General features: G+C 30.7%; 1 pseudogene; it reads left to right on the plus strand.

The window, feature by feature from the left end:
* The first annotated feature begins 6,734 nt into the window (after window positions 1–6,734).
* On the plus strand, window positions 6,735–10,978 carry LOC123906230 (annotated as a pseudogene).
* Window positions 10,979–20,166: the final 9,188 nt, after the last annotated feature.

Here is a 20,166-nt window from a genome sequence, read left to right on the forward strand (position 1 = left end):
TCAGGAAGTAACATACATTTATTGGTGTCGGATATGTATCTAACATAATACTTGAGCAATTTTAAAGTATCAGAATTTCATTATGGAATTTTAGGGTTTGTGGAATACATGTTCATTACTTCCGATACGTATCAGAGAAGTATCGAATACGTATTTAACGATTAAATTTTATTCTTTAATACAAAAAAGATCAAACACATTCCCCATTTTTATTTTTATTTTATAAGCAAACACATTCCCGATAAATTTTAAAAATGTGAATGTTTATTTTATTATCAATTTTGGTTAAGTTTATATATTTTGCATTTATATATTAAATTTTTTTAAGTGTTTTGGCTGTATCATATCTTAAATTTTAAATTTATCTCGTATCGCTGTATACATATTGTATTGTATTTGCACCGCCTTCAAACCCTTCCCCAATAAGTACAAAACGAAAAAACAAAAAACAAAAAACAAAAATAGGTGAGCCAATGGAAACACTGTCAGTGGCGCCATCTCCACTGCAATGGTGGAAGTGGCAATGTCAGATACAATCATTTATGCAATGAACCTGAAGAAAAAAAATTATATATGAAATATATATTTAGTGGGAAGCCAATATATATATAAATAGTTAGGGATGTATCAATTTTATTTTTGTATTAGAGATGAAAATATAAAAGAATTGATGAAGAAAAATAAAATATAAAAAAAAAAACTTATGGTTATTTTTAAAGCAACAACTGTAAGAATTATAATTTGGCAAAAATGTTACAAAATTTTATACAATTATTTATAAAAAATGTTATTTTATACTTTGCAATTTTAATTAATATATATAATATTCAATATCACATGACTCTAAGATTAATTCATAATGAATTTAAAATTTATGTTTGTAGTTAAGCGGTAGTGTTTTTGGTGATTGATATACATGTAGTTAGTTAAAGGTGTTTTTGTTGATCGATATGTATGACTTCAAGAGTTATGTTTAATACATGAAAATGAGGGGATATCAATTGTATGTGATTCATCAAATATTTAAAATTTATTTTTATTTTAATTTAATGATGCATGTAGTTTTTTTTTTCCACCACCAATATCTGGTCCTCTTGACTGCCTAATGGTTCAGAGGTCAGTTTTGAGATCAAGTGGTTCCAGCCCTCTTTCAATCGCAGTTGCGAGGAATCGAACTGCAATCCTCCCTATTTCCACTTAATCATAAGATACATTGAGTGAGGTGATAGAGTTACGTATTTGACAATTGGAGATCATATACGGACGCATGTTTTGGGTGTGAGGGTGGCGTAGTACATGAGTTAAATTGATATGATATGGAGTGTTGCAAGCACTCTCTTTCCAAGACATAATCCTCTAATACTCACTCTCATTCTAGTATTAGCATGAATGTTTCTGGCTATTTACTATCCCATTCTTACAATAAATTTTGTCTAATATGCATATATGGTGGTAAGGTAACTTGTGGGGGGATTATTACTCATATAAGAGAGCCTTCTGGAGTTCTGGTTAGTGGGATATGACTAGATGGATTACTAACATATGGATGGTTTTGGCTATTTGCTAATAACATCATAAGATGATTTACTATATCTTGTTACAATAGATTTTGTCTAATGTTGCATATATATGGTGGTAACTTGTGGGTGAATTATTCTAGGTTAACTACTCGTACAAGAAAGCCTTGTGGTTGGTGGGATATGACATTGTTTATTTTATTTTATTTGAGAAGATTACTAAGGGTCTGGTTGTATTGATTTAATTTTGAGATCCTGCGAAATAACTTATGTAAATAAATAATTTTTTTTTATATATTATTATAAGTTTTTAAAGATAAAACATGGGAAAAAAATCTTATAAAAATGTAATTTTCGTTAGTAAAAACTTATAAATTAACATAAAATATTATTTATTTACATAAATTATTTTGATAAACTTAAAATAACTCAAATTCAAACGGACCATAAATGATTTGCTAGGAACTTATTTGCTAATAGATTGCCCTTTGCAGATTCCCCTCTCACTCTCTTACTTTTCAATTTTTTCATTACATTATTTTCTTTTTCAATTTTTTTATTTATTCTCTTTCAATTTAAAATTTAAATTATCTCTCTTCTAATTTAACCTAATACAATATTTCATTTTCGCTTTTTACATAAATATATTTTACATCTCTCTATTAATTTATTATCTAATTTTGATCATCAACTTTGTATTTTCACTCTCTTCAAAGAATATTTAACATTTTAATAAGATTTATTTTAATAAAATATATATCGTTGTGGTGCCTGATTAATGTGGACTCAAAGACCTTGATTTGAATTTATATAGTTGTTCATTGATATATATATTAAAAATAAAAATATGGGACAAATATTTGTCATTGATAAATAAGATAAAATGTGACAAATATTTATCACCCATCTACTATATAAGAAAAGAAAGTACCTATGAAATTCCTAATTTGCCCCTTTTTCATTTTTTGACACATAATCAATTCTGGGTTATTTTGTGTCTTTATTAAAAAACGTTAGTAGAAAAATGCTAAAAAATTTCTTACGGGTCTTATATTTTTTACTCATATATTAGTAAAATTGTTTATTTTTTTTTATAATTTTACAAGTTATAGTCATATATTAATATGGGGACATAATATTTCGTGTGAATTCTACGGGACCTATGTTTTTCTTTTTTTTTAGACTAACAACAAACAATATTCATTTATTCAAGTAAGTAGAGTACGTGTGAATCTGCACTGAATCTGAATCGGAGCAAATCTGCAAATCTGAACAAAACAAACATTGTACTACAACAGAATTAAACCGGACACCATACCAAGACGCGAACTCAAGACAAAAAAACTCTGCACTAAGACGGGATTAAAACAACATCAGACAAGAACAACAAAAGAAAACTCAAATGAAACATAAGAATGTGTGAAAAATCACTTATTTAAATAAAAAAAATATAAAACAATCAAAAAGGAGTGATTTTAAATCAAAATTGATCCAAAATCACCCCTCATTGAAAGATGAACAAGAATAAAAAGCAAAAAGTATGGTTTACTATGTTGTTGTTGTGGGGCGGCTATGAAAAAGCAAAAAGTGGCATATGTTTTTCCTCTTATTAATAAGATTTCATGTTCTTTAATAATTTATGTAGGACTATATATATTTATACTCATCAATTAATAAGATAACCTTTTTTTTTATTTGTACGAGACTTATAATTTTAATCATATATTAATAAAGTTGTTTATTTTTTTATAATTTTACGGGTTATACTAGATCAAATATTAATACAAGGACCTAATTATTTTGTTCATTTTTACGAGCTATATTTTTTTTTTATTAATATATTAATAAGGTTGCTCATTCTTGACATATATTTATACTCATGCATTAACAGAAGGATATAATCTTTTGTCTGATTTCTGCGGTGCCTGTGTTTTTTTTTTAACAAACTAAAATGAATTTTATTATTAATAATGAGTCCTGATTGACACAAGGTATGCCAAACAAAACAACAACAGTTTATATCATACACGTACGCAGGACCTATGTTTTTACTCTTATTAATAAAATTTACAGTTTTTAACTATTTTTTGTGAACTTAAATTTATACTCATATATTAATATACGATAACCTGATCTTCTATGTGGTTTATGCGGGACCTATGTTTTTTACTCATATTAATACGATTAATATGTTTGTCCGTTCTTTTATAATATATACGGAACTTATAAAATACTCATATATTAATATGGAAACTTTTTTTTTATTTATACGGGGCTTATACTTTTATTTATATATTAATTAAGTTACCTGTTTTGTTTTACAATTTTACGGGTTATACTCATATTTAATACGGTGACCTAATTATTTTGATGATTTTTGTGAGACCTATATTTTCACTAACATATTAACAAGGTTACCTATTTTTAATAATTTTAAAAGGATATATTTATACTCATATATTTAATACAGAGACCTAATTTTTTGGTGGTTTTTACAAGGCCTGTGTTTTTACTAATATATTAATAAGGTAACCTATTTTTCCATAATTTCTACATTATCATTTATATTCAAATATTAATACGGAGACATAAGGTTTTTTTGTGATAGTTTTACCATTGTTCTTTTTCTATTTTGTTACCAAATATTATATCTTTCTATTTTTTTAATCTTTTAATCTACTTCCCAATAAATTACTATTTTATGTTATCAAGTGAAGTTTTCAATTTTTTACTATTTTTTTTAGACCTATATTTATAATTATATATTAATACGAGATCCTAATCTTTTGTGTGATTTCTGGGGACCTATGTGTTGTTTTTTTTGGTACATGGGGACCTATGTGTTTTACTCATATTAATAAGTTTGGCCATTCTTTTATAACATCTACGGGACCTATATTTAAACTCATATATTAATATGAAAACTTTTTTGTTTGTGTGGTTTCTACGAGACTTATACTTTTAATTATATATTAATTAAGTTGTTTGAAACAAAAATAAAATAAAAATTAAGTTGTCTATTTTTTTTACAATTTTTCTGGTTATACTCATATTTAATACGATGACCTAATTATTTTGATGACTGTGGCGAGACCTATCCTATATTTTCACTAACATTTTAATATGATTGCCTATTTTTTAATAATTTTTACGGGACTATATTTATATTCATATATTAATACATGGACATAAGTTTTTTTTTGTGATTTTTCAACACCTATGTTTTTACTAATATATTAATTAGGTAGCCTATTTTTTTTCTTCATAATTTCTACATTATCTATATTTATATTTCTAAATTAATACGGAGACCTAAAGTTTTTTTGTGATGGTTTTACCATTGTTCTTTTTCTATTTTTTTTTACCAAATATTATATCCTTTCATTTTACCAAGTGAGGAGCGGCAACGCCGCGACTCCCGTGCGGACGCACGGGTGTCCTGCTAGTAGATATATAAAAACACAGGATAAATACTAGTCACTGAAAAATATTCACTTGATTCAATTGTGTTATTTCTATATTATTTTTTTGTATCCAAGAATTATTCATTTTAATACTTTTAAATGTTATTTAATCAATTATAGTATGTCACCGATATGTCTTAAACCCAATAGGGTGACAAAAATATTTGTACTCACAAAAAATAAACGTGTAAAATTTGCATCAAGACAATATTTAAACGGCTTTTCACCTATAAAATAAATAAATATTGAGTTTAATTGATATGCACCGATGGTGTAAAATAGTTTTACACTGTCGTCCAATAAATAACCATTATTTTGTCATGTCATGTCAAGAAAGTGGGGTGACAGTGTAAAATTATTTTACACCGTCAGTGCATATCAATTAAATTCATATTTTTAAAATATCACTTAATGATTTTCTCCATGTTATAGTAGCACTTAAACATCAAATATAATTCAATAAATATATTTAAGACTTAATTTTACTTTTGGTCTTCTATTTTATTAAAATCACGAAAATAGTCCCTCTAATTTAAACTTGAACTTTTTGGTCCTCTATTTTCACATTTATTGTAATTTTGGTCTAAACTCATTTTTTTGCCCTAAGAGTACTGGTGACTTTTGATGCCAAAAGAGGTGAATTTCGGTCTATAATGTGATATTTCATCTTTAGATTCAATGTTTGAGACAATAACTCACCTTTTATGACGCCAAAAATTACTATTTTTAGAGGAAAAAAAAATATGAGTTGGGACAAAAAATTACAACAAATATGAAAATAAAGGGGCCAAAAAGATTAATTTTAAAATAGGAGGACTATTTTCGCGAGTTTGATAAAATAGAGGAACTAAAATTACAATTAAATCTATATTAAATAAACCTTAAAAATTTTTATGTTAATTTTTTGAGTTATTAAATAAAATTTAAAACGTGGGGCAACTATATGTCATTGATACATAAATAAAATATGGGATAAATATGTCATTGATATATACAAAAAAGAAATATGGGACAAGCATATTTGTCACCGATGAAAATATATGAGATATAAAAAATCGTACCCGCATATATAATATAATAAACATATAAAATCTACAAAGGGGTGTCGTGCATATATTTTAATGGATTTACTATTTACTAACTGTTTATTTTATGAGAAAGACAAATATAAGTGGGAGATTAATGAGATCAAGTAATAAAACTCATTTATTAAAATGGGTCTACTAATTTTTTTTTTTTTTTTTAATTACATGATATCTTTTGAATTAATAAATTATATGATATTGATACGAAGTTACCACCACTGATAGCAATAACTAATTTTCATTGCGAAACTTGTAGATATATAAGGTGAATTTTCTCCTTCTAACTAAAATTTTTCCATGCGCATGAATCGAGAATCAAACCACTAACTACATGTTTAATAGGATTGACACTCTTATCACGTGTAACTATTTATTGTTGGTTCTGTCAAAATTGAGATGTTTTGCTTACTACTTCCTCCGTCCCAAAATATTAGAGAATATTGGTCAAATAAAATTGATGTATTTGGTTAAAAATTTGGACTAGATATATCAACTTTATTTATCCAATTTTCCTTTATATTTTGGGACGGAAAGAGTACATTAGCTAGTAATGAGGTAGCTTCAATAATAATTTTCCTAAATGGTACACACTATACATAATAGAGGCACGTGGTCACGTTCTATCTCTCATCTAGCTATATAAATAGGTGATTAATTAGTGAACTGATCAACCATCCAAACCTAAAGACACAAACAACTGAGGCTTTAATTTTATTTTTAAGATGAAATCTGCTCTTGCTTTGCTGCCTCTCTTGCTTTTCTTGGTATGTTCACTTTTCGTGGTTAGTTTAAATAATAGTACCCATAATGTTTTAACAAAAAATCATAGTTTTGCCAAAAATTAAGCATCCTTCTAATATATTAACTAAACTTAACTGCACACTTAATTTAATTGTTTTTTTACGAACTTAATTTAATTTGTTGTTGGCTTAATTTATAATGTTGTTAATGTTTTATTGACGATAATGTGATTAAGAATTAAGGAGGTTCAATCTTTTAGCGAAAATACTTTATATAGTTATTTGACTATGAAGTATCATCTAAGTGATAATAGTTTTACCATGAAATTTTAAATAGTGAAACTCTAATTGTACCAATATTTGACTATGGAGTAATTTTTCTCTTTAACTAGTTAAAAGATCCGTGCATTCGCACGAGTCTATTGACTTGTATTTAATATTTAAGTTTATCATTATTAAGGTAAACAATTATTTAGAATAAAATATTTAAAAATTTGTTATATAATATTGTTAAAATATAAGTGAAACTATTGTTTTTTTTACTTAATAAGTGAAACTATTGTGTTATTTCTTGTAAAATTTATTAAATGAATAAATTATCAATGACAAATATTTATTCAATTTTTGATATATCAATGACAAATAATGGTCCTGTGTATATTTTTTAATCAAAAAATTAGAAATTTGATTAGAAATATTTAGAATAATTTAGTAAATTTGATAGTAATTAACTTTATATTTTTTATAATAACTTTATTATATTATTATTAATAGTTAGTACTAGTAAATTTGGTAGTAATATTTATTTTTTATGTTTTTTTTATGAAAAATATTGTTTATGTTTCTATTTCTATAATTTGTTTTGTTCCTATTTTTAAGCATATCATTTTTTTTTATTTATCTTAAACTCTTTCTATATATTTGTTTTTTTATTTATCTTATATATATATATATATATATATATATATATATATATATATATATATATATATATATATATATATATATATATATATATATATGGGGTTTTCTAACATAGACCCTAGTTAGGTCTAAGTTAGCAAGGTGCACCTTTTTAATTGGACCAAAATACTCATTCTTTTAATTTTTGAAAGAATAGAGCAACAGGGGCATTTCTGTAATTTTCTGCAATTTTGCCAACCATATACACGCGCCCCACCTTCTTAAACCATTAATAGACGCGGATCCAGTGTCGCGCGCGTACCGAAGGACCATGGTTACAGACCGTTGATTTCCATCAGACAGCTAAGATCTGATCTCATCAAGACTGTCTGATCAATCAGACAGCCCAGATCATCCAGATCCATCAGATTCAAGCGCCTGCGTCACACTGGATTACAACCTGGAGAGGGAAAATTTTGCTTTTTAAAAGTAGGACACGTGTCACACAATGGTTGGCTGGGCGTGATTTTTGTTCATTTAATACTTTGAACTCAATTATTTCGTTGTAAATTAATTTTTTATTTTTTTATTTTTATACCAAAATTCATAATTTTTTTTTGTCTACAAATAGAGACTTGGTTCGTTTGATTTGGACACCGAAAAAAAAACGCAATTTTTCACCACCTTAATCTCATTTTTTGTCTACTAAATACGTTACTTGTGTGTTGTAATTTAACACGCACCACTCAACCAACTCACTGAAACCATTATACCAGGAAAATAGTAGATAATATTCTGGAACTTTTGGTATATTTTATGAAATTTTTGGAGACCTGAAACTATTTTTAGTTAATTAAATGAGATAAAACGGTAATTAAAAACTAATGTTTGCTTCTGAAACCATTTTACTGGTAGAATGGTTGCACATAGTTGTATTCTGAAACCATTTTACTGGTAGAATGGTTTCAATGAGTAATTTATTAATTGTGTTTGCTTCTGAAACCATTTATCTGGTACAATGGTTTCAGAGAGTTGTAATCTGAAACCATTTTGCTGGTAGAATGGTTTCAGTAAGTTGATTATTAGTTATTTGCTTCTGAAACCATTTAGCTTGTAGAATGGTTGCACATAGTTATATTCTGAAACCATTTTACTGGTAGAATGGTTTCAGTGAGTAATTTATTAATTGTGTTTGCTTCTGAAACCATTTAACTGGTACAATGGTTTCAGAGAGTTGTAATCTGAAACCATTTTGCTGGTAGAATGGTTTCAGTAAGTTGATTATTAGTTATTTGCTTCTGAAACCATTTATCTTGTAGAATGGTTGCACATAGTTGTATTCTGAAACCATTTTACTTGTAGAATGGTTTCAGTGAGTAATTTATTAATTGTGTTTGCTTCTGAAACCATTTATCTGGTACAATGGTTTCAGAGAGTTGTAATCTGAAACCATTTTGCTGGTAGAATGGTTTCAGTAAGTTGATTATTAGTTATTTGCTTCTGAAACCATTTAGCTTGTAGAATGGTTTCAGAGATTTGTACTCTGAAACCATTTTCCTGGTAGAATGGTTTCAGTGAGTTGATGTAAGGTAGTGAAAAATGAGATTAAGGTAGTGAAAAATTGGGTTTTTTTTTCTGTGTCCAAATCAAACGAACCAAGTCTCTATTTGTAGAGAAAAAAAAATTATGAATTTTGGTATAAAAAATAAAAAATAAAAAATTAATTTACGACGAAATAATCGAGTTTAAAGTATTAAATGGAAAAAAATTAACGCAGCCAATCATATGCTGACACGTGGCCTTTCTTTTTTAAAAGCTTTCTCTCTCCGCGTGTGGCCTTCACCCACTCGCGCCTGTCGGCGCGTGTGATGCACGCGCTTGGATTTTGTCCACTAACACGCTGCCACGTGTCCTGGGGGGTGGAAAAAGAAGGTGGGGGCGCGTGTACTGTTGGGTAAATTACAGAAATGCCCCTGTTGCTCTATTCTTTCAAAAATTAAAAAAATGGGTATTTTTGTCCAACTGAAAAGGTGCACCTTGCTAACTTAGACCCAACTGGGTCTAAGTTAGCAGCCCCCTATATATATATATATATATATATAGTAAAATTACAATGAGAGATATAAAACTTAAAACGTGGTTAAAAGTAATAAGGATATATTAATAACTTTGATAGTAATCGATTTTAATATATTAAGAATAGATAACTTTTTAAAAAACTTTTATAGCTATTTTGAAACATAGCAACACCAACATTAACAGACACATTTGCACCATTACTTCTTTTTTTTTTTCCTTTTGTCTTAATTTTTGTGTGTACAAAGTTTGTAGCAAATGTAGAATCAAGAAAAGATGCAAGGGAAAAATTGAAAGAAGATATTCAAGAACTCCTTAGCTTCAACACCGAAGAGAATCTCAAGACAAACAAGGGGGCCATTAAAGATTTTGAACCAAGACCTAACATGCTTTTCTACAATGGAGACAATGAGAATGATGCAAAGAAAAACAAGGGAACCATTAAAGATTTTGAACCAAGACCTAACTTTTTCAATTATGCAGACAATGAGAATGTTGCAAAGGAAAACAAGGGAACCATTAAAGATTTTGAACCAAGACCTAACTTTTTCAATTATGCAGACAATAAGAATGTTGCAAAGGAAAACAAGGGAACCATTAAAGATTTTGAACCAAGACCTAACTTTTTCAATTATGCAGACAATGAGAATGTTGCAAAGGAAAACAAGGGAACCATTAAAGATTTTGAACCAAGACCTAACTTTTTAAAGTATGCAGACAATGAGAATGATGCAAAGGAAAACAAGGGAACCATTAAAGATTTTGAACCAAGACCTAACTTTTTAAAGTATGCAGACAATGAGAATGATGCAAAGGAAAACAAGGGAACCATTAAAGATTTTGAACCAAGACCTAACTTTTTCAATTATGCAGACAATGAGAATGTTGCAAAGGAAAACAAGGGAACCATTAAAGATTTTGAACCAAGACCTAACTTTTTCAATTATGCAGACAATGAGAATGTTGCAAAGGAAAACAAGGGAACCATTAAAGATTTTGAACCAAGACCTAACTTTTTAAAGTATGCAGACAATGAAAATAATGCAAAGGAAAACAAGGGAACCATTAAAGATTTTGAACCAAGACCTAACTATTTAACTTATGGAGACAATGAGAATGATGCAAAGAAAAATAAGAGAACTATTAAAGATTTTGAACCATGACCTAATTATTTCAATTATGGAGACAATTAATGTTAAAAAAGAGAAGAATGCATAAATATATAAAGGAAAATGTTAACATGTGCACCAAGGACACATGTTAAGGAAGCAAAAGTAGAAATAATATATTGAAATTTGTGCATTTAACTTCTTAAACATTAAAAATTTTTTGAATATTAAATGCAATTTTCTATATTTAGAAGCTTAACATGTGCCCTTTGTTTTCTATCATTAAATGCTCTATTTCTATTTTTAGGTAGCTTAACATGTGCCCTTAGGGCACAAGTTAACATAACCCTTACTATAATGCTTCTTCAACATTAATAGTAATAATTTTCTTAGCAGATGTCTCAAAACATGTGTTGCTGGTACTATTATTCTTCATGAGAAGTGTTAGGCATACTAATAATTTTCTATCACATTTTTCAACACAATGTTAAATTCATAACTCTCCCTCCAAATCATGTAAATAATCTCATATAACTTCGATAGAATCTATATGAATTTAACAAATAAAAGAGTGTTTAAAATATGTGACCAAGAGGATATTGTTGATTAGTTACTGTTTCAAAGTAGTAAATTTAGGTAAATTAAGCGCTTATTGACTTATTTTATAAGTTATTTGAAGTAAAAATCTCAATTATTTGTAAATATTTGTTTTTACTAACAAATTAGTATTTTATCTATTTTCTCTCACTTGTAGGTTTTATCGATTAATTGAGAAAATAGAAGCAAGTACTTGGAGACTAATAAAGCTTATGATTGGATCCAAAACTTAAGAGGCACATTTGTCTTCTTGTTTAAAGGCACAAAGATGATTTTCTATTGGACCAAAACAAAAAGTGTGCAGCACCGTTTAAATCCTGACTACCAAATTAATTAGTGCAATCCATTTGTCTCTTCTCAAATATTCCTTCTAGTCCTTATTATAATGTCCTTATTATAATAGATATTTTACTTTTTAGGTTTATTGTAAAATTAATGTACCTAGACTATAATATTGTCTAAATACATTAGTTTTACGATAAAAAATGAAATTTTTCTTATAACAAGGATCGGGAGTACTAAACATTAAATTAGGAAGAAAAGCATCATGTGTAAACCGCCTTGTACAAGTTGCTTGCCAATAATCTAGGCATGCATAAGCTTTTCAAAAGAATTCATTCTCACACACACACCAGAGAAAATCAGAGAGTGAAACAGAGGAGAAAGGCAGAGACTGGGCATGAAACTACGACGGAGGAAAACGAAGGTGGATGCACACCAACTGTTTGAGGAATCAACTCGTGTTGTTATTTCATCTCTTTTCTTCTCACTTGTGTAGAGCTACTGTTGTGAATTCGGATCGAAAATCACACCAATAATATTTTTGATGTGCGGGACAAATGAATTGAAGCAACCAAAACAAAATGGATGAGCAATAATCAATAAATCAACAAAAGCTAGAATTACCAAAAGACGATAAAAGACACGATGAAAATTGTTTACTCAGTTCAGTCAAAACCGACCTACTCTTATCAAACTTCCTTCTTAATTACAAAGATTCATTACAAAAGAGTTACAAGAATTAGACTTCAACCCTAATTCTACCCTTTTCCCAAATCTCTTCCCGTGACCAAGAGATTTCAATGATAAGTGATTACAAGGTGTTAGTAACACTTCCCCAACCCTAGAATATACCCAAAAGGAACCCCTTTTGATCCTAGATTGATGTGGGATGAAGAAACCCTAATTGCTCCTCACATAATACCAGAAAAACGTGACATATATATAAGCCTACGAAATTTTCGCCTGAGGCACGAAAATAGAATGTCAGCTCCATTTCTACTGAAATTTTCGCCCGGGACACCAGAATTTCGCCCGGGGCACCAAAACAGCAGCTTTTGCTGTTTTTCCACGTTTTCAAGGCAATTCCCAACAATCTCCACCTTGCCTTTAAAACGATGGTGATGCCAACTTTCCATCAACCACCGTGCTGCTCTCTCCACTTGTTTACACCACACCTTCTTCGGCCCCCGGAGTCTACCTCTCCGTACTCCCGAAAAATGCTTGCCTCCAATTGCCCTTGGATTTTTAGGGCAATCCACAAGTTACACCGTACCCTCTTCAAACCCCGGATTGTAGCTTTCCGTACTCTTGAAGATATGCTTGCCTCCAACCAACCTTGGAATTTTTAGGTGGTTTCACAAGCTGCAACCTCAAACTCTCCTTGTGTCCAACTACCTCCCGCAGTCTAACAAGTTACCAAGCTTGATCACTGTTGCTTCCACACAAGGTCTCCATAGCCATACCACTTTGGTGTACCTCCACCTCAAACCGAGTTTCCTCCACCAAAGCCTCAAGCCTAGAACACGATGAAAATTGTTTACCCAGTTCAGTCAAAACCGACCTACTTTGGGGGAGAGAGACCCTCCAATCCACTATCAAACTTCCTTCTTGATTACAAAGATTCATTACAAAAGAGTTACAAGAATTAGACTTCAACCCTAATTCTACCATTTTCCCAAATCTCTTCCCGTGACCAAGAGATTTCAATGATAAGTGATTACAATGTGTTAGAAACTTAAGAGGCACATTTGTCTTCTTGTTTAAAGGCACAAAGATGATTTTCTATTGGACCAAAACAAAAAGTGTGCAGCACCGTTTAAATCCTGGCTACCAAATTAATTAGTGCAATCCATTTGTCTCTTCTCAAATACTCTCTCTAGTCTTTATTATAAGAGATGTTTTACTTTTCAAGTTCATTGTAAAATTAATGTACTTAGACTATAATATTGTTTAGATACATTAGTTTTACAATAAACTTAAAAAGTGAAATTTTTCTTATAATAAAAATCGGGAGTACCAAACATTAAATTAGGAAGAAAACGCCTTGTACAAGTTGCTTGCCAATATTCTAGGCATGGATAAGCTTTTCAAAAGAATTCATTCTCACACACACCAGAGAACATCAGAGGGCGAAACAGAGGAGAAAGGCAGAGACTGGGCACAAAACTACGACGGAGGAAAACGAAGGTGGATGCACACCAACTGTTTGAGGAATCAACCGGTGTTGTTATTTCATCACTTTTCTTTTCACTTGTGTAGAGCTACCATGGTAATGAGTAGCCAAAGACACATTTGGTAAGTTTAGATGTAAATTACTCTATTAGTATGTATTTCTATTGATCATGGCATTATAGATGGTTTTAGTTATTAATCAATATTGATATTATCCTTATTTCTATCGTTTTGATCTTTACACTTGAAGTGTTATAGGAATATACTCTTTAAATCTTAAACTAGGATAATATATATTAAATTTTAAACTCTAGGAATAGGTTTAGGTTTAATATTCACTTAAAGTGTCGGATTTTAACGCTATTGTATTGATTAATCACCCGAGGAATCGGGGGTTGATAAGTATAATAGATTTCTCGTCGTTATCTGGAGACGAAGCGTACGAAGAGCAACACATGATAATATTGATAAATGGCTAGAACCTATATAAATGATCAGGGAAATACGTATGAACGGGTCAATTAAGTCTAATCCCAACAATTTAATCTTTCTGTCAACTCGATCAACTTTTATTACTTTTATGTTCTCGCAAGTTTTCGTAATCAAATATCTTCAAAACCCGTAACTTAAAATCATATAAATTGTTGAACGGCATCGATATCGCACCAGTCCAACAGAAGTTATCATGTCCGATCTCTTATTATTTAGCAAATGAAACGCATTGTCCTAATCCAATGACCTTTATCTCTCACATCCTTTGACTACTAACAATCGTGCTTCCTTTCTACTAAGCAAATGTAATGAAAATTTTCATATATTGGATAATTCAAGAAATATTAAGACAATCAGACCAAACTTTCATATATTGAATATAAAAATTCCAAAGTTGTAGCAGAGGCAGAGCAATGGGTGAAGTTGTAGCAAATCAAAAGTCTACCTAGGGAAGGTCCACAGACTTTTGAACTTAGATTTTTCATTCCTAATGGAAGTTCTAGCAGTGACGACGATATGCTAAAAGAGACGGGCCAGTTCCAGATTGGCAGATTCTGGTAGTACTTTTTTCATTGCAGAAAATGGAAATGTCAAGATTTTGGACAGTAGTAGAAAATCCTACATATTTGGGGTACAAATCTTGTAAGATCATTTTGTCAAAAAAAAAATCTTGTAAGATCATCTTCATAACATAGGACAGTGAAACTATGGACAACTTCAGCGAGATTCTTTAATGAAGGATTAATGGATATTGATGGCTAGCTAGGGACTTAATTTCTTGGTTGATGGCCATTACCAATGGCCTAAAGTGAGAAAAGTCAAACATTAAAGGTCTGAAGCTTGGCCACGGCCGTGTCAAGGAGTGTTACAGTCATGCCAAGCAAAACTGAAGTGTTGGGCATGTCTGAAAAGTTCCCCACGGCCGTGCCAATGCTTCTCATGGCCGTGGCAGCTCTAGCTGAAAGAAATTGGCAGTTTGGGCTTTTAATTTTCCCATTTTAATGTCACTTATGTGCACTTATGTATTAGCTATCTAATTTTCAAAAAATTCTCAGCACTTGTAGCCTATATAATAGCCCTTTCTCTCTTGTAATCTTCATCAATCAAGCTTGTAACACTTTGCAAAAATCCAATAAATTTATCTTTGTACATTTTTTGTTTTTGTTCTTACTCTTGTAATCTATATAGTTTAGTGTTTTTCATGATGTCAAGGTGTGAGTAGTTCACACCCACACCTTGAGGTTACGGAGAGTAATCCTTAGCATAGCCTCTTGATTCATTTCTCATGTATCATTATTGATTGTGATTACTAGCAAGAATATCATAAATTGTAGATGTTTTTATGTTTATCCCAAGGTATCGGCGAGGAGCTTCAAACCGGAGGATTCGGTATCTCGACCCTCTATAGTTTGTGACCAGCGTATTGCAGTGATCAAACTTCAATTCCGTTGTGAATTCGATGCAAAAATCAACCTTAGGATCAACCTTAGGATCAACCTTAGGGGCCACCACATCAGCCTTAGGTGATTCGTCGGCCGGCTTTGCATCAACAATATTATGTTGTTCTTCTATCTTATGCCTAACTTAATCTACGTTAATTGAAAAATAAATTTCTAGTTCTATAACTCAATTTTTTTATAAGTTTGGTTGGGGCCAAAACCCCAATTGGGCCAAAGCTTAAGCCTAGGGATAATGAAAATTTCTCATCCCACCTACCCACTTTCTCACCCACCCCCTGTTTTTCCATTTTTGCCCTTGGTCAAAAAATTCGGAACGCGTTTTCCGAATTTTTTTTGCCTTTAAAAACAACTTCGGAGTGTTTTTTCCAAATTTGAATTAAAAAAATTCGGAAAACGCGTTCCGAATTTTTTGACCAAAGGCAAAAATGGAATTTCCAGGGAGTGGGTGAGAAAGTGGGTAGGTGGAATGAGAAATTTTCAGGGATAATTTGTGCGATCCATATCCACAAACATTGAGTTTTACTTTCTAAGTACAGTATTAGTGGGAAAAAGCAGCACCCTAGATGCCTAAACCAATAACTTCTTGTGAACGTGGGTTCACCAAGACCATGGACCGAAGCAAATTTCATGTTGTGAAGTTTACCATTGTTTTCACACAGTTTTGATTTATGACCGTCTGATTTTGAACGTGTGGTTGAGATTATTTTATGTGATTGTTAACTTTATTAATTTGATGCGTCCGATCAATAATTAACTATTGAGATTGAAAATCATGTGAAAACTTTGTTTTTTAAGTGTGGCAAATCTCAATTCACCATGAACATGTGTTGATTATCCAACTTAAAAACACATATAACATATCAGTTTCGATATATATTCTAGATATAAATTCACATTTCGAAAATTATCTTTCGAAATCTAGCGAGCAAAAATAACTACAAAACTTATTGGAAGATAACTTTCGAATCATTAATCTAAAAGATAAAATTGAATTTTTGGGAGCCTCTAAACTAAGCAATATAGGGAGCTAAAGAGCAAAATTCTATTGTTTGGATGTATGCATGAAAACAAAAATCTTAAAATTTATACTTGTGAACGTGGTTTCAACCATGTGTTGATAAATAGTACGAAGCATCAAATGCACGACACATTAGGATTCAGAACCCACCTAAGAATCTATCTGTATGGATATAATCATAATTTCACAAATCAATAATACACACAAACGATTCATATTATTATTATTGATTACAGCTCACAATGAAATAGAACTCATTTGCCACTTAACTACTACAAAATTTAGAGACCACTCTTTTGTCTAATCATTTCTTGTGTCGTTTATGATTGAGACTTATATCATGCACAATTGTAATTTTCCTCTTACAACAAACGACATAGCCGACAAAAACAAAAGGTAATTCTATCATGAAATGTCACATATTTATTTCATTCCAATTGAATCAACCAAAAAGTGCACCATGAATGAGAACATAGACCCAGTCATTACACTATGTTTTGTCTCTCGTCTATGTGTTGAATAAGCTATGAATATTTGAAAATCAATTTCTGCTTGTGGATTAATTTGCTTCATTTGTATCAAACACCATTGTCTACCTACAATGGGCTGGATTCAATGGTCCACAGTGTTGTGGCAAGTGTGAGTGGTTAAGTCCCACATTGCTTAGAAAAGTGGAGGTTGAACACTTTATAAGTGAGATGACCCATAAACCTAACACCTTAAGGTTTTGGGTAAGAGTGTGGTGTCCAACTCACTTGTAGAGTTGTTCTTAAGCCCAATGTGGATGATCCCCCGGCTGCCCCCTCGTGATGACCTCACAGTGGTATCAGAGCCGATGGTTCGACGAAGGGTTGAACTGGCTCCTTGTATCGAAAGTCTTCCTGACAAAGGTGGTCAGGCGGCGAGTCCCGTGGAGCAGTGTGGCTTACGGCGGTACAAGTGTAGGATGAAGAAAGCTTCCGCTTGAGGGGGAGCATATCCAAGAGTGGATGGACTCACACTTGAGGGGGAGATTGTTGTGGCAAGTGTGAGTGGTTAAGTCCCACATTGCTTAGAAAAGTGGAGGTTGAACACTTTATAAGTGAGATGACCCATAAACCTAACACCTTAAGGTTTTGGGTAAGAGTGTGGTGTCCAACTCACTTGTAGAGTTGTTCTTAAGCCCAATGTGGATGATCCCCCGGCTGCCCCCTCGTGATGACCCAACACACAGCATGTGGGGGATGGGGCAAGACACAGTAACAAGCAAGCTTTTAAATTAATCAAATCTTTAAGGTTAAGTTAATTAGCCCGAATGGCGCAACCAAATCAAATAAGAAAACTAAACTAAAAGGGTAATTGGTAATAAGCGATCAATCGACCGCCTCCAGGTTTTGACCTTTTAGCTTTATAATAGTATTTTTTACCCCTCTAGCTTTTACAAACTAGTGATTTTGGATTCCTGACCAAGTCAACACACATGTAGCAAGTCATGATGACCGCAAGACATGCTGACGTGGCATGTAAGTCACTTGCCACATGTGTTGGTTTGGTCAAAATTAGTGGGGGCACCCTTTTGCAAAAGGGACAAAATTTAAGGAGAAAAAGTGTTATTATGAAAGATAATTGGTCAAAATCGTAATATTATGAAAGTTAAGGATCAAAAATACAATTTAACCTTAAACTAATTATAAGATAACGCGACTCCTAAACATCAAAGCGTTGTAATTGTTATTGCTAATAATCGTGGATCATGCAAACCGGTGCCCCTGGGCACTGGTTAAAGAAACCAAAATAAGAAATATTGGGCACCGGTTAAAAAAACCAAAAGAAGAAATATTTGAATTGAAAATAATATTTTTTAGACTTTTAAGGAGTTAACTGCACAAGTTTCGATACAATATTACTATATTTATATCCTTAAACAGTGCCCCAATATTTTCCATCATAAACTCTTTACTTTTGACTTGAACGTTGAACCACTTATTTTACTATGCCTAAAAGTAGACCATTAACTTTGTCATGTTGACCAAACACCACTTGGTTGTTGTGGTGTTTTCAAATTATTATTTTATCCTATTTAGTTTGTTTCTAGTTAAGTTTATATTCGTGATAAATTTTAATTACGAAAATAAAATATAATAAAATTCATAATTAACTTATTATATCCTCCTATCATGCCATATATATATATATATATATATATATATATATATATATATATATATATATATATATATAAAAAGGTTTAGTTGCCAAATAAGAAGGAGCATTATATACCATGTGTATATAGGTCCAAATTATGATACACTTTTAGTTATTGTGATTCTCTTAACAAATATATTAATGATTAATTCTCCATTTATATATGAATATAAACTCTTATATTTTAAGAAAAAAATGGCACATGTTAAATATTTAATTTTAAATTAATACTTTTTCATTGCACCAAAAAAAAATAGTACTTTTCAACTTTCACTTTTTGACATGGTGGTATATGTTTTATTCAAAGAACAATTTTTAATATATTGGGTCCCTTGCTTATAAAATAAGGGAACTATAAAGAATTAAAAATGGTTTGTTTGTGTTGTCAATTTTCAGCAACTAGGACACAAGAGGAGTGGAAAAGAGAAGACATGAGTGGAGGCACCAGACTAGAAAGCTAAAGCCAATAAATTTCATTTTGGCTTCTACATAGCACGCTTTGTCCTAAAGTTATTTTCACATGATATATTATGAAACATATATATGCGGTTATATGTACTTTTAACCCCACAAGATAAAATATGTTTTCTTTTTGGAAGAGTAGGGTCTTATAATTGAGAAAAAAAGTGTTCACTAATGCTGTATATTGTCGTGCATGAAGATGCATAAATAAATATAAAAAAAAGGTGATAGTTGAAGTTTAATTTAATTTACTATCCAAAATCTTATAAACTAATCATTAGATGATAGAGGATTGGTGTGTTGTGGTACGGAAATCTTAATCTCATACAGTATTAGTTTATTCTCTCAATCATATAGAACAAGGTTTATCATTGATCAAAGCATATAATCAATAAAAAATATGACACCAAATTATTCACATACTAAGTTTTATTGTTATGATTGCCATTGTAACCAAAAAAAAATTGTTATGATTGCCTTAAAGTGGTTTCACAAGAAATTAATGTATCCACAAAATATAGAAAGGATTAATAAGTACAAAGTGAAGGAAAAAATTTTAAAAGTGAAATCTCTTTTAGCTTAACTGATGTTCTGGGTTCAATCCA

This window comes from Trifolium pratense, linkage group LG2 (genome assembly GCF_020283565.1).
Source record: "Trifolium pratense cultivar HEN17-A07 linkage group LG2, ARS_RC_1.1, whole genome shotgun sequence".
Classification (NCBI taxonomy): Eukaryota; Viridiplantae; Streptophyta; class Magnoliopsida; order Fabales; family Fabaceae; genus Trifolium; species Trifolium pratense.